General features: G+C 34.2%; 1 protein-coding gene across 2 annotated transcripts in view; it reads right to left on the bottom strand.

The window, feature by feature from the left end:
• LOC127868615 (cadherin-23-like) overlaps positions 1-10,653 on the bottom strand; it is an 85,692-nt gene extending 75,039 nt beyond the window's left edge. Inside the window, exon 1 of one of the 2 annotated variants that reach the window (XM_052410498.1) lies at positions 10,635-10,653. The gene's annotated coding sequence lies outside the window, so the exon portion shown is untranslated. Of the gene's footprint in view, positions 1-10,154; positions 10,581-10,634 lie in introns of those variants that run through there. The other variant, XM_052410497.1, reaches the window with a different exon arrangement.
• Positions 10,654-12,519: the final 1,866 nt, after the last annotated feature.

Raw genomic sequence — 12,519 nt, 5'->3', positions numbered from 1 at the left:
CAGCATTGTCTGACAACAAAACTGCCAACAACACTTTGATCTTAACACAGAAATTTCTTTGGAACATAGTGTTAGTCACAATCAAAAATTATTTTTATGTAAAATAATATGCTTCAAAATTTTCAAGGCTATACTTGAACACCCCTAAAGGACTTCTCTTAGAAAGTTAATGGTTCTTACATCAAGTAATTTGTTTCAAAGAAAGATCTGAAACATCATCCATTAAGAAAGAGGCAAAATTATAGTGTACAGCTTTATAAGTTCAATATCAGAGTTATCACATGAAGCAGCTTATATTCAGCATCTGGATTTTACAGCAAGATGTCCATGTAGAGCATAATTAAATCTATCGACCACAATTTAGTAACCTCATTGAGCCATTAGCAGCAATGGTTCTACAGGCTGCAATGCAGGAAGTTCAATTTGTCATTGCTGTCTCTTGAAAGACATACCCTCATGAAATAATGACAGAGCACAATAACCATCACTTTTTCAAATCTACAACTTCTTTCTCTAAATTATGTTGACATGTCACAAGAATGTGCAAACCAGTCAATTAAATTTTTTACATTTAGTAGATGAACACATTTAGATGTCAGTACTCAGCGGACAGCCCTCTACAAAATAAGTACATAGAAATTATTAACCATCAGCACAAATATGCATCCCCTGATGCAATAAAAATATACATTTTGCACCTCTGTTGGTGCTGGACAGACCACTGTCCTGAATTAAGATCAAATTAGGTCAAGGTCAAACTGTTATTGGGTACTATGGGTGACTAACACTATGTTCCAAAGCAATTTCTGTGTTAAGATCAAAGTGTTGTTGGCAGTGTTGTTGTGAGACAATGTTGTCATATCTGATTAACCAATAGAAACAAGAGATGTGTTTGTCAGAAACACAATGCACCCTAATGCACCGCTTTTTTTACCTTTGCCCTTGTCGGATGACCTTCACCTTGGCCTTTCACCACTCAAAATGTGCAGCTCCATGAGATACACACGCATGCCTAATATCAAGTTGCTATGTTCAATATTTCAAAAGTTATTGCAAAACTTTACTATATTAAAGTTTTTAATTTTCGACCTTTGACCTTGAAGGATGACCTTGACCTTTCACCACTCAAAAGGTGCAGCTCCATGAGATACACATGCATGCCAAATATCAAGTTGCTATGTTCAATATTTCAAAAGTTATTGCAAAACTTTACTATATTAAAGTTTAAAATGTTTGACCTTTGATCTTCAAGGATGACCTGGACCTTTTACCACTCAAGATGTGCAGCTCCATGAGATACACATGCATGCCAAATATCAAGTTGCTATGTTCAATATTTCAAGTTATTGCAAAACTTTACTATATTAAAGTTTTAAATTTTTGACCTTGAAGGATGACCTTGACCTTGACCTTTTACCACTCAAAATGTGCAGCTCCATGAGATACACATGCATGCCAAATATCAAGTTGCTATGTTCAATATTTCAAAAATTATTGCAAAACTTTACTATATTAAATTTTTAAATTTTTGACCTTGAAGGATGACCTTGACCTTTCACCACTCAAAATGTTTAGCTCCATGAGATACAAATGCATGCCAAATATCAAGTTGCTTTGTTCAATATTTCAAAAGTTATTGCAAAACTTTAATATATTAAAGTTTTTAATTTTTGACCTTTGACCTTGAAGGATGACCTTGACCTTTCACCACTCAAAATGTGCAGCTCCATGAGATACACATGCATGCCAAATATCAAGTTGCTATGTTCAATATTTCAAAAGTTATTGCAAAACTTTACTGTAAGGTTAAAGTTTTGGGACAGAATGACAGACAGACAGGCCAAAAAGGTTACAATACACTAAATGATCGCTTCATGTAGGGCTGTACTCTCTAAAAAAATATCATAGCTGACAGGAAGGCATGTTTTACACTTTTTACCATTATTCGGGTGTTATCTTGCAGAGATAATGGTAGGGCATGAATAGGTGTTCACTACTGAATCCCTGAAATATGATACACGTGAAGACTATAGTAAACCATTGCACTAGAAAAGGTTACATTTCACTAAGAAACGGCCAAAAAAAAAGTTGCAAAAACAGTCGATTTTGATTTGTGTCAAGTTCTTTCTTGCTTTGTACATGACATATCTTTTTTATTGCATAAATCGATTCCGCTTAGAATGGCCTTTAAGAAAAGGTATGGTTATGGGGGTCTCTATGTGCAAAATGTTGCATTTATTTTCGCTCAAAGTTGTCGCTTTTACATTGAATTATATAGGGAGACTATTTAGTGTATTATGACCTAAACGCAAAACCAGGCCTAGTCACAAAGGAGCTGTATTGACAGAAAATCATCATTTTTTTAGTGGGATATGACGCGTTTTGGCAAATTTCACGGAATAAATGCGTCTGTTGCACGAATTTAAGGAGCATCGTGAGTTTTTAAGAAGAAAATACGTTTTCAGAGGAAAATAAGAAAAAAAGCGTACAAAAACTCGTCTTGAGCATCTCAAATCGCAACAATTTGTGCTGAAAGCGCTCATGAACACGTTTTAATAGTTGTTTACTTCTTTTTCTACATAGCTTGTAACAATATTCCAGTATTTTGACCGATTGTAATTATTTAGGGTAAACGTTTTCTCGCCTGAACGCCCGTTATAAATCAAAGCTCCGAACGCGAAAGTCACATGGCTTGTCAGGCGTTATAATAAAATGCATTTTCAAGCATTTCTACGTGAAAGATCGGTCTGAAAATTGGCATGCACATAGAAAATAGGTTTATAAGTATCGAGAAGTGCTTATTTTTCGCGATGTTAACAGTTAACGTTGTCTTATAGGTTACAATACACTAAATGATCGCTTCATGTAGGGCTGTACTCTCTAAAAAAATATCATAGCTGACAGGAAGGCATGTTTTACACTTTTTACCATTATTCGGGTGTTATCTTGCAGAGATAATGGTAGGGCATGAATAGGTGTTCACTACTGAATCCCTGAAATATGATACACGTGAAGACTATAGTAAACCATTGCACTAGAAAAGGTTACATTTCACTAAGAAACGGCCAAAAAAAAAGTTGCAAAAACAGTCGATTTTGATTTGTGTCAAGTTCTTTCTTGCTTTGTACATGACATATCTTTTTTATTGCATAAATCGATTCCGCTTAGAATGGCCTTTAAGAAAAGGTATGGTTATGGGGGTCTCTATGTGCAAAATGTTGCATTTATTTTCGCTCAAAGTTGTCGCTTTTACATTGAATTATATAGGGAAACTATTTAGTGTATTATGACCAAAACAATATACCCATGATCTATCTATCCGGGGGGCATAAAAAAATTAATTTGAATGATTCCATATTCTAGTAAGGTAAATTTTAGGTTCAAATTAAGGTTGGTAACGGTTCTAGGCAAAAGTTAATGTACAGAAAGATGTACATTAACTGGAATTTCACTACTCATCACAAGCAATTTTATTGGTTTCTACAAGTTTATTTAGTATATAATGAACAAGTTGATGCTTGGCAGCTGGTAAAAATATCTCCCTTTCAATTGTAATTTTAAGAGTATTAATACTGTTAAATATATACAAGAGTGCCAACTTGTCACAAGGAACATCCGTTTAAAGGTCTGGATTACATTGATCCATTTCCATGAATACAAGATTAAAACTAATTGAGTTAGAGATCTTACAATATTTATTTGGCAATTATTTTATTATTCAAAGGCTTCAGGCTCTCTGGCTAGTTATTGTATTGAGCGCACATTGCAATTGTCCACTGAAACATTGATGAACCAATTTGATGATGATAAAATTAAAACTAGTTTAGTCAAAGGGCAGACACAAGTTTTTTGGCCGATTTTTTATAATTAAAGAGCCAATTATTAATAAATTCTTCATGTTATTTTGCAGGGTTATCACATATGGCCAAGATTCTATGTCAACAAACATGATCACCAGGTTTAACGATGATCCCATCTAAACAGTAACTTAGAGAGGGGACAATATAAATATGACCTGTTGTTAACAATTCAAGGGCCGCAATTCAGAAACACTTCATGCGATTTGGTAATCAAACTTAGTAAAAATATCATGTGTATGCCCAACAAAATTATCACCCCATTTGATGAGGATCAGATTTAAATTGTTCCAGTAAATAAGCTAACATTTCTTGAACATTGTGCAGCCACTAAAGGTGTTCTCTGATTATAAGCACATTATATGTTTATTTTAAGACATACAATCAGAGAAAAAGTCCCTTTAATTCTTAAAATTCTTCAAATTCATTAAAATCAATTGTGCTATATATGTACCGGTTATAAAATTTATGAGGTAGACCCCTTAAAGGGGCCGTCCAACAGATAAAGCGTCGTATCAACGCGATTAGATATTTTGGGAAACTACGAGGATTGCTTATATAGCTTAACAATACATCCGCCCTGTATGTGAGCGTGGATGGTCGAGTGGTCTAGGCGGGAGGCTTTTTACTCCAGGACTCCAGGGGTCAGTGGTTCGAAACCTGTTGAGGGTTACTTTTTTTCCTTTTTTTTAAATTGTATTCTTGTTTTTTACTGGAGATTTATAGTTCAAATGTTTAAATTTATCAATATAAAGCATTTAAAGCATTTAATGACTCTTGAAGCTTCAATACATGCCAAAATCTGTTGGACGGCCCCTTTAATAAGGTTTTCAATTATTCACTGATCTGTATTCTATGCTGACTCCACTAGAAAATAAGAATCAATAATTTTCCATTTCAAAATTGCACAATACATTGAACTTCTTGTTTGCCTGATAATTATCATTCTCTTGTTTCATCATGATTTATTACTAAAAAAGTACAGCCAGACAATTTGACATTGCCGCAAGTATGGAAACTTCAGCATGTGCTTCAAAAACAGACCCGAAGTAAATACTAAGTAATTACATTATTTTAAGGCAGATGTTACAATAGTCTTGCAGTCTTTATCTTAATATGCAAATGAACAAAATACTTCAGCCCATTTATAACACCATTTTCGCCGCTTGTTTAGATATTTAAAATCTTAAAATACAAATATGATATTACCCTTGTAATGCACAAATGGGTTTTTGCAATATGCTGCAAAGCAGTCAGCCTGCATATCTGTGCAGTCTGATTTGAACCAACCCTTTCAGCTATCTTACAGCCAAAGGAAATAAGAACAGTATCTTACTCATACTCTGACCCAATAATCGTTGCCACAGGTCTCCTTAAATCAAAATACCCATACTTATTACATATGACAAACTGATGTATTTACTTATATTGTGTAATTTCAATGACAAATTCACATGCATCCTGATATACATGCTTATGACATAATAAATCTACCTGTTCTGACATTTTTATAAATTATGTTCAAACAAATTCCTGTTAATTCTATCACGTTTAATAAAATTATGTATGTTTATACCTTCAAACCTGCGCACATACATAACCAAGGAGGTTACAATTAGTCTTGTTCAGCACATATAACTTATCTATATATGTTTAAAGCATGATTCACAACTACATATTCCATTTTATCCACTCCCAATATACACAATGCCCACTGACCAGTCCAGCAGGCGTCAATGCAGCCTATATGAAGATGTCAAGGGTGGAAGGACAGGCCTAATAGCATGTTGTCAGTGTCCCAACCTGACAGTATCCTCCTATTATCCTTCATCTAATGGGACAATTAGTCTGACCAATCAGGCCATGGATCTCTGTTCAATCTCATGCTGAATGACCAGTGGACTTAAAGGACATGTTCTGTTATTTAAATATTCTTATTTATAAAACTATTCTCATAATTATAAAATAACTGGATTATCTATGTCAAACTTATATAATAACAAGCAAATTCGTTGAATTGATATCCCCCGCCAATATGCTTCTGGACACAAAAGTGTAATATTTGACACTCAGCTAAAAAAGCATACAAAGGGTAATAACTCCGTTATTAACAGATGGTGTACAATGCCATTTGGCATGCATCATCCTCTTATCCATATATATACTCATACCAAGTTTCAATGAAATCCGCCAAATCACTTCCAATATATTGCTCCGGACACAAAAGTTCCAGACAAATGGACGGAAGGACGGAAAGACGGACGGACGAACAACGCCAAAACAATATCCCTCCGCCTATGGCGAGGAAAAATAAGTGCCTGTCTCCGGGTAAACATTTGTTTCAATATAATGATTACTGGTAGTATTGTATTATTAGCCAAATTTACATCTGTACGCCTTCATAACTTCTGACGAGTTTAAAAACTCAGCTATTTATTAAAAACTTCCAGAAAATCGAAAAATTGTTAATGTGTTACAGTCATTATAATGCTTTAATGTTTGCAAAACTGAAACATTAACTCAACATTGTATTCCTTCAGGAATTTGAAAATGTATATGCAATAAATAAAACAATTCATTCAGATTTCATATCTCTGCATATTTGTCTAAACTTTTGAAAACAATATTTCTATTATCTTCAGCAATGTAGGTATATGGATTTAAAACATATTGATCTGTTTGTCTTTACAATTCAGGACTGAAGAACTGTTGTGTTAGATAATAAAGCTTTCTTATCAACCACTTACTTGATGTCAACCTCAAAATGTCAAACCCCGAGTATTTCCTGTATTGATAGGCTTTTAACTATTCAGGTTACACAAAAACTACATTTATAATATGGGATTCCAATAGATTTTAAAGGAGCAACTCGTATATATGTGGAGTTCAAGGACACTTAATATTGAAGAAATGACCTTGTGATCTAGTTTTTTCTCCCAGTTGACGAAGTTCCAAACATAGCCTTTATATTGTCAAGATAAACATTTTGACAAAGTTTCATCGAGACTGGCTCATAAATGTGGTCCCTATAGAGCCGTTAAAAGGTTTATCTACGACATGACCTGCTGACCTAATTCTTAGACACACATGACCCAGATATAAAGTTACAATATATATTGTAAAGATAAGCATGCTGACCAAGTTTCATGAGTAGCCTCTGCAGTGATAACAAGTTTTTCTAAGATACATGTAGGACCTGGTGACATAGTTTTCATGAATTTATCATTTTTTATGTAAACTTCAATTAAACAACCCCATACGATATTCAAGTTTAATTTCATTTACCAGTTTAAAAAGTTGATCAAGTAACAAAACCCATACATTCAAAACAACATTTCTGTTTTCCGATAAATATCCATTATTTTATTCAATGGTTGTAAATCAATAATCAAAAGGCAATGGTGGATATCTTTTCAAACATATTCAATATGTTTAGCAAATCTTAATGAAAAACTGCTGTTAAATTTCATGGTGTTTCGAATTTCATCCAACTGATGATTCACTTCATTAAACTACAAATGCGAGTCAATCAATCCATTTACAGAATAAAATTACCCCTTTCACCTTTTAATCTAAGGCAAATAAACAAAGTCAATATGACAAAGAAGAGTAAAATAGCCACTTCAAACCAAAATCTCCCAACAAGATTGGCGATATTTCAATCTGACTACTTTTATTAGCAATTGTAAAATAAAGTAAACAACAGAGTAGTGATACTTCTTGTTTCTCTGACCAGATGTTCGTATTTGATACTTCTTGTTTCTCTGACCAGATGTTCGTATTTGATACTTCTTGTTTCTCGGACCAGATGTTCGTATTTGATACTTCTTGTTTCTCTGACCAGATGTTCGTATTTGATACTTCTTGTTTCTCTGACCAGATGTTCGTATTTGATACTTCTTGTTTCTCTGACCAGATGTTCGTATTTGATACTTCTTGTTTCTCTGACCAGATGTTCGTATTTGATACTTCTTGTTTCTCGGACCAGATGTTCGTATTTGATACTTCTTGTTTCTCTGACCAGATGTTCGTATTTGATACTTCTTGTTTCTCTGACCAGATGTTCGTATTTGATACTTCTTGTTTCTCTGACCAGATGTTCGTATTTGATACTTCTTGTTTCTCTGACCAGATGTTCGTATTTGATACTTCTTGTTTCTTTGACCAGATGTTCGTATTTGATACTTCTTGTTTCTCTGACCAGATGTTCGTATTTGATACTTCTTGTTTCTCGGACCAGATGTTCGTATTTGATACTTCTTGTTTCTCGGACCAGATGTTCGTATTTGATACTTCTTGTTTCTCGGACCAGATGTTCGTATTTGATACTTCTTGTTTCTCGGACCAGATGTTCGTATTTGATACTTCTTGTTTCTCTGACCAGATGTTCGTATTTGATACTTCTTGTTTATCGGACCAGATGTTCGTATTTGATACTTCTTGTTTATCGGACCAGATGTTCGTATTTGATACTTCTTGTTTCTCGGACCAGATGTTCGTATTTGATACTTCTTGTTTCTCTGACCAGATGTTCGTATTTGATACTTCTTGTTTCTCGGACCAGATGTTCGTATTTGATACTTCTTGTTTCTCTGACCAGATGTTCGTATTTGATACTTCTTGTTTCTCGGACCAGATGTTCGTATTTGATACTTCTTGTTTCTCGGACCAGATGTTCGTATTTGATACTTCTTGTTTCTCGGACCAGATGTTCATATTTGATACTTCTTGTTTCTCGGACCAGATGTTCGTATTTGATACTTCTTGTTTCTCTGACCAGATGTTCGTATTTGATACTTCTTGTTTCTCGGACCAGATGTTCGTATTTGATACTTCTTGTTTCTCTGACCAGATGTTCATATTTGATACTTCTTGTTTCTCTGACCAGATGTTCGTATTTGATACTTCTTGTTTCTCGGACCAGATGTTCGTATTTGATACTTCTTGTTTCTTGGACCAGATGTTCGTATTTGATACTTCTTGTTTCTCGGACCAGATGTTCGTATTTGATACTTCTTGTTTCTCGGACCAGATGTTCGTATTTGATTCCGGACAATTCACAGTGGACAATTGACACACTTTACAACACATCATAAAAGTATATCAATCTGATCTTCTCAATTAATCTTGTTGCTATAAAAATCATAAATTTAAATCAAAACAAGTTTGTTTGCTTGTCGTTTTCTTTTGTTTATTTTTGCAATTTTAATCCCGTGATCACATGTGACTTAATGCTTTTCATAAATAATGAAAAGAAATTACACTTGGTAGAAAATACTGTTTACCACATTAAAAATACCACATTAATTGACATTTGAACAAGAGCTGCCTCCATCGGAAGACATATAATGCCCCCAAAAAACGCTTTTTTGAAACCATGAAGCAGATTTCCAAACCTAAACGCAGACCCTTAGCTCAAGTTCAAGGTCAAAGGGGTCAACATTTTTGTGCGAATGGAAAGTGTGACAGACAGACGGACGCTTTTCAGTTATACAATAATATAAACAGAGAAATATACCCATAGTCTCCTTTGATGAACATTATTTTTTTTTTTTTTTTAAATTCTCAACCTTGACCAAGATATTATGCCTACAAACAAACAATAAAACATTTCGATAAAGAAAGGATACAAACACTTGTTTGGGAGATTCCGCTGATCATAAAACTTGGATGATACAACATATAACATGAGATATCCCCAGGAGTTAACAAAATTGTTAACAGAAATGAAGATCATAACTGTGGATTTACAGAAATGAAATTACTAAGACAAGTTTGCGGCAATAACGGAATAATTTCTAGGACAAAATGGCTGATTATAAAACTTAAAGATCATGTCTGCCAACAAACCTTAATATGAACTAAGGTAATAATTGGATGAAAACTGTTGGGAGATTGGTGAGTGATCATAACTGAACAACAGAAAATTTTGCAATTAATTATATATTTAGCCATATTTGATGGGTGGGCATCATGGGGGGGGGGGGGGGGGCAGATTAAAAACCCTCAGTATGATGCTGAAACAATACTTTTAATTTTGTTTGAAGTTAACAATTATGGAACTTACAGGTCTTTCTAACATAATTGATTTTTTACAAAAGTTTTTGTCAATTAACATTCCTACAGCAATTCTACTGGGATCTAGTTTCACAATTATCAGAATATATACAAGTTTCTACTACAGGTTATATTAAAATCCTACACAAAGAATACATGTATTGTTTTAAATAATAATAATAATAATAATAATGATTTTTTATATTATCATCATAATTATTATTTAAAAACGTACATTACCTTAATTCAAAATATTGCTATAAATCCAGTCTGTTCTGATGTTCACACACAGATCAAGTAGCGTCCTTTTATTTCAGATACTAATCTGTTCTTAGCAAGTCAAGTCCCTTATGACCCCCTCGGGTAAGCTTCATTGACCATATCTCAGAAACAATGGTCAATTAAAGGCATTATCTCAAATACACATCAATATGCAAGTGAGACAACCTTGGGGCTATAGTTTTATCTATATCATAAAATATTGGGTGTTCACATTATAACAAAACTTAAGATTATTTTATTCAGGTGAGCTCACAATAAATTTAAAACGTCTAATTATCCCAAAAATGGCAACAGAGCACATTAGATAAACTTCATTCAGATAAGAAGAAATCCCACAATCGTGGTAATTTTTTTAATCCTATTTCCTTGTTAAATCCTGAATCTACAGAGTCACAACGGCAAAAGCAATTGAACACTCCCCACAGCGCAGAGAAATACCTTCCCAATATGGGCTGAACTCCTATCAGACTTGCAGCTAGATTTATCTGTAGAACACAGACTGCAGCAATCAGTCAAAAGACCAATTTTCAACCGAACAATATCTATTTTAACATTAAACAACAAGTTTATGGCATTACTGGAGCCTAGTTAAAGTTTTGGAGATTTGGGTATTTCTGACAAGTTTCAGTCTATACAAGTACTCCTGCTGATAACAGGTATTTAAATACACCTTTACCAGCTATCAAAGTAGGTAGAAAACCGAATGCTTGAGATAGAGGTCTTTTGACGATTATTTCTATCAAGCCAGTAGTGCATGGGTATAAGATTCCGCAGAATGCTTCTGGTCCTGTTGGCCAAGTGATGCTAATCGTATCTTGCCCTTATGAAATCTGTACTCAACCTTACAAAACCATGTTATGTTTAAGAAAACAAACAAGAGTGCCAAACTGTCACAAGATACGCCCGTTCGGAGGTTTTGGACACCATGCTTAATGCTTGAAATGCACTAAGTGACCTCGAGACCTAGTTATTGACCCGGCATGACCCATATTTGAACTTGACCTAGATATCATTTAGATGTAACATCTGACTAAATTTGGTGAAGATCAAATGAAAACTACTTCAATTAGAGAGCGGGCACCATGCTAAATGCTTGAAATTCATTATGTGTCCGATCGTGACCTCGTTTTTGACCCGGCATGACCCATATTCGAATTTGATCTACATATCATCTAGACTCAACTTCTGACCAAATTAGGTGATGATCAGATGCAAACTACTTCAATTAGAGAGCGGACACCATGCTAAATGCTTGAAATGCACTAAGTAACCTTGTGACCTAGTTTTTGACCCGGCATGACCCATATTCGAACTTGACCTAGATATCAACTAGATGCAACTACTGACCAAGTTTGGTGAAGATCGGATGAATACAATTTGAATTAGAGTCCGGACAAAGTGGCGCCGTTGAAAATGCACTAATTGACCCTATGACCTAGTTTTTGACCCGGCATGACCCATATTCGAACTTGGCCTATATATCAACTAGATGCAACTGCTGACCAAGTTTGGTGAAGATCGGATGAATACAATTTGAAATAGAGTCCGGACAAAGTGGCCCCTTTGAAAATGCACTTATTGACCCTATGACCTAGTTTTTGACCCGGCATGACCCATATTCGAACTTGGCCTAGATATCAACTAGATGCAACTGCTGACCAAGTTTGGTGAAGATCGGATGAATACAATTTGAATTAGAGTCCGGACAAAGTGATGCCTTCCGCCCGCCGCCCGCCGCCAAGGGGTTTCACATAATACGTCCCGTATTTTATACGGGCGTATAAAAATCACATTTCAAGTTCATCCAATAATTGTGGTTTTCTAATGTAAATTATTTTTATCTACAAATTTTCCTTAATATTGTACATTTTGTGATGAAATATCTTAACCAGAATGTGCAGACAATCCTTTTTACTAAATCATTTCTTGGTCATGTGTGGACACATATGAATAGTTTTGCTGGTAACATTTTGCTTACAATGCCAGATTCCGTTTTTATTGCAAAAAAATGGTGTTGTTTTGACTTAAATCGGGATATTTAGTATTTATGCCTTTTGGTAATAAATACTAAAAAATTGCAAATGAGTAGTATTAAACATTATAATCGCTCAGGTTTAATTTATAGAGATGGAACTGAAATAATAATTTTATTTAGACCTCTACTCTTAATTTAATTTAATTTCTAACAGGAAATTTTATGCAGCAACTCAGGAAAAATATATACTTTTAACTTTTAGATTTTACTTAAAACAACACTGAGCACCTTTTTATTTCATTATTTCCTTGTAAAATTTATTGTTTTTTAAAGCATTTCTATATAAAA

This window comes from Dreissena polymorpha, chromosome 2 (assembly GCF_020536995.1).
Source record: "Dreissena polymorpha isolate Duluth1 chromosome 2, UMN_Dpol_1.0, whole genome shotgun sequence".
Lineage (NCBI taxonomy): Eukaryota > Metazoa > Mollusca > Bivalvia > Myida > Dreissenidae > Dreissena > Dreissena polymorpha.
The sequence above is the reverse complement of the archived record's forward strand: the minus strand, read 5'-3'. Positions and strand labels throughout refer to the sequence as shown.